Source organism: Ranitomeya imitator, chromosome 1, assembly GCF_032444005.1.
Source record: "Ranitomeya imitator isolate aRanImi1 chromosome 1, aRanImi1.pri, whole genome shotgun sequence".
NCBI classification, from domain to species: domain Eukaryota; kingdom Metazoa; phylum Chordata; class Amphibia; order Anura; family Dendrobatidae; genus Ranitomeya; species Ranitomeya imitator.
In genome coordinates, this window is record NC_091282.1 from 992,639,784 (window position 1) to 992,644,049 (window position 4,266).

A 4,266-nucleotide genomic window follows, 5' to 3' on the forward strand; every position below is an offset into this window, starting at 1 on the left:
AGAATTAGACGACCCTGCTAGAATGCATGAGAATGGGTGCTGCAGACGCGTATCCATCACAATACTCGACTAATACCCAAAAGGTAATGTTGTGAAATCGTCTAATTGTCGCCGCTTTGTATAAACTCACTTTTGTGTTTTGCGTAATGGCCTGTTAGGAGTCGAGTTTCCTCTGCTGCACAGGGGGAATCTCAATCCGTGTCTGCTGCGGTCTCCCATTCAGCATCGGTCGCAGTGGGGTCTGCTCAGCGGAGACGTCGCTCCCAGCGTCTCGCTGAGGCTGATTCAGTGCATAGGGTCACTACTGCCTTTTCTGGCTTTCCTATGGTACCCTGTACTGATCTGCGGCGAGCAGGCCTCTCTGGGACTAAGTCCTTATTTACACATACTGAGCATGCCCAGGGCAAGGTCTCCCATTGGAGGTCGAGGGTCACATGTTTGGTCACATGTTTAGGTACTGCAGCGCATCCCATTGGTCCTCCAGGAAGGTCCTGAAAGGGCAAAACTTTGGTAGCAGCTTCCTGTGCTGTAACTATATAAACTGCGCATGACCGCACGGCCATGCGCTAGTATCGTCTTTTGTCATATGCTTTGCGCTAATTTGGTCATGCGTTTGTATGTGTTCAGGGACCCGGCTGAAATAAGCCCCTAGAATGCTGGCACCTCCGGCGAGGAGATTGTGTATAAGTGTGTTCAGGGACCTGGCTGAAATAAGCCCCTAGAATGCTGGCTCCTCCGGCAAGGAGATTGTGTATGCATGCATGACCACTCACTGCTCACATCTGGGTAGTTGGCCTGTGCCTCTGTGAAAGTCTAACAGGGCACAGAGCCTGCCTCTCGCGGTTACTCTGTGAAGCTAACAGAGTTGGTATATACCGCCATTTAGAGCCGCCATTATTTAGCAGCAGGTACTTTCCTGCACGGTGGATCCCGGGTTGCGAACGCACCAATTCCATTTAATAAACAATATATTTGGTGCGTTCCGCCAACCCTAACAGCTCTGTGGCGCAATGGATAGCGCATTGGACTTCTAGGGAACTGATGTGATTCAAAGGTTGTGGGTTCGAGTCCCCCCAGAGTCGTATTTTGAAGTTTGTCTCAGTTGTTCCGGGTCCGGATGGCATACACCCACGAGTACTAAGGGAACTAAGTAATGTAATAGATAAACCATTATTTCTTATTTTTAGGGACTCTATAGTGACAGGATCTGTTCCGCAGGACTGGCGCATAGCAAATGTGGTGCCAATATTCAAAAAGGGCTCTAAAAGTGAACCTGGAAATTATAGGCCAGTAAGTCTAACCTCTATTGTTGGTAAAATATTTGAAGGGTTTCTGAGGGATGTTATTCTGGATTATCTCAATGAGAATAACTGTTTAACTCCATATCAGCATGGGTTTATGAGAAATCGCTCCTGTCAAATCAATCTAATCAGTTTTTATGAAGAGGTAAGCTATAGGCTGGACCACGGTGAGTCATTGGACGTGGTATATCTCGATTTTTCCAAAGCGTTTGATACCGTGCCGCACAAGAGGTTGGTACACAAAATGAGAATGCTTGGTCTGGGGGAAAATGTGTGTAAATGGGTTAGTAACTGGCTTAGTGATAGAAAGCAGAGGGTGGTTATAAATGGTATAGTCTCTAACTGGGTCGCTGTGACCAGTGGGGTTCCGCAGGGGTCGGTATTGGGACCTGTTCTCTTCAACATATTCATTAATGATCTGGTAGAGGGTTTACACAGTAAAATATCGATATTTGCAGATGATACAAAACTATGTAAAGCAGTTAATACAAGAGAAGATAGTATTCTGCTACAGATGGATCTGGATAAGTTGGAAACTTGGGCTGAAAGGTGGCAGATGAGGTTTAACAATGATAAATGTAAGGTTATACACATGGGAAGAAGGAATCAATATCACCATTACACACTGAATGGGAAACCACTGGGTAAATCTGACAGGGAGAAGGACTTGGGGATCCTAGTTAATGATAAACTTACCTGGAGCAGCCAGTGCCAGGCAGCAGCTGCCAAGGCAAACAGGATCATGGGGTGCATTAAAAGAGGTCTGGATACACATGATGAGAGCATTATACTGCCTCTGTACAAATCCCTAGTTAGACCGCACATGGAGTACTGTGTCCAGTTTTGGGCACCGGTGCTCATGAAGGATATAATGGAACTAGAGAGAGTACAAAGGAGGGCAACAAAATTAATAAAGGGGATGGGAGAACTACAATACCCAGATAGATTAGCGAAATTAGGATTATTTAGTCTAGAAAAAAGACGACTGAGGGGCGATCTAATAACCATGTATAAGTATATAAGGGGACAATACAAATATCTCGCTGAGGATCTGTTTATACCAAGGAAGGTGACGGGCACAAGGGGGCATTCTTTGCGTCTGGAGGAGAGAAGGTTTTTCCACCAACATAGAAGAGGATTCTTTACTGTTAGGGCAGTGAGAATCTGGAATTGCTTGCCTGAGGAGGTGGTGATGGCGAACTCAGTCGAGGGGTTCAAGAGAGGCCTGGATGTCTTCCTGGAGCAGAACAATATTGTATCATACAATTATTAGGTTCTGTAGAAGGACGTAGATCTGGGGATTTATTATGATGGAATATAGGCTGAACTGGATGGACAAATGTCTTTTTTCGGCCTTACTAACTATGTTACTATGTTACTATGTAACAGTATACTAGCGCCAGGATCTGGCTATGTAATGGCGGATGAACAGCGATTGCAGGGGTACATCCAGCTGCTGGAGGGCCGGTTGGCGTCTCTTGAGCGTGCAACCTCGGCGGTGGATGTTACCGCAATAGCTGTTCAGGCTGCTAGCGTGGCTGCAGCAGCTTTACCCACTGCCACCTCTGCTCCGACCCTATCTCACCTTCCTTTGCCTGAGAGATACTCTGGGGACAGTAAGTCCTCTAGGGGTTTCGTGAGCCAATGTGGTATACACCTCGAGCTCCTGGCTGCACGTTTCCCTACTGAGCGGGCAAAGGTGGGATTCATAATCTCCCTCTTGTCGGACAGGGCGTTGGAGTGGGCTACGCCGCTGTGGGAGCGCAACGATCATGTGGTGCGGAGTGTTCCTCGGTTTCTGGACTCTCTGAAACAGGTCTTTTTAGAACCTCAAGTCACCCATGATACAGTGCTCCAACTGCTGGCTTTGACTCAGGGTTCAACCATGGTCAGCCGTTTTGCTGTTCTCTTCCGGACATTAGCGTCTGAGTTGGAATGGCCAGATAAAACCCTCATTCCCGTATTTTGGAGGGGGCTGGCTGACCATGTGAAGGACGCTTTGGCCACTAGGGAGATTCCCGCCACACTGGAGGAGCTCAGAGCCATATCTACTCGCATAGACCTTTGTTTTCACGAGCGAAGGTTGGAGCGAGCCCAGTGTAGGCAGAGGTTTCGGCTGGCTCCCACCTTCGCCAAACCTTTGGAATCTCCAGTCCAGGCGTCCGAGTCACATGAGGCCTTAGAGGTGACACGAGCGGGATCCAAGTCTCAGTCTGCCCGTGCACATAAGGTCCCTCATGTTTGCCGGCAGTCAGGACATCTTGCCTCCAAGGGTCCTCAGCGGTCGGGAAACGTCAGCGTCTAGTGGCAGTTAGAGGAGGTACACTAGACACGGCGACGATTGCCTCAAAGTTGTCCTTCAAGGGGACAATTACCATAGGCCCATTCACTCTTATGGTCGAGCTATGCGTGGATTCTGGGGCAGAGGGTAATTTTATGTCTTCCTCTTTTGCCCAGCGTCACGCAATACCCTTGGTGATGCTCGCCAAGCCTGTAAACGTTCGAGTGGTAAATGGGTCAACACTACCCTCACAGATTACCCACCAAACCATTCCTTTCACGCTTTCTGTGTCTCCATCACATCAGGAGATAATCTCCCTATTAGTCATTCCTGAGGGAATTGATGAGGTCCTGTTGGGGATACCATGGCTTTGCTACCATTCTCCTCATATTGAGTGGTCCTCTGGGAGAATTTTGGGATGGAGTAAATCCTGCGAGGGTAGATGACAGAGGGAGTGCGTTCAGGTTGCTACTACACAGGTACCCGCAGATCTTTCCTCTCTCCCCAAGCACTATTGGCCCTATGCAGACGTGTTCTCCAAAAGAGCTGCGGAATCCCTTCCGCCTCACCGCCCCTATGACTGTCCTATTGACCTCTTGCCTGGTGCTGAGCCTCCCCGGGGTCGAGTCTATCCGTTATCTCTCCCGGAGACGGAGGCAATGTCTCAGTACATCCAAGAAAATC

General features: G+C 48.5%; 1 non-coding gene across 1 annotated transcript; it reads left to right on the forward strand.

Annotated features, from left to right (window-relative positions):
• Positions 1 to 996: 996 nt before the first annotated feature.
• TRNAR-UCU (transfer RNA arginine (anticodon UCU)) lies at positions 997 to 1,082 on the forward strand. Its single transcript is given in 2 exon segments — positions 997 to 1,033; positions 1,047 to 1,082. It is a non-coding gene; the product is annotated as a tRNA-Arg (tRNA).
• The last annotated feature ends 3,184 nt before the right edge of the window (positions 1,083 to 4,266 follow it).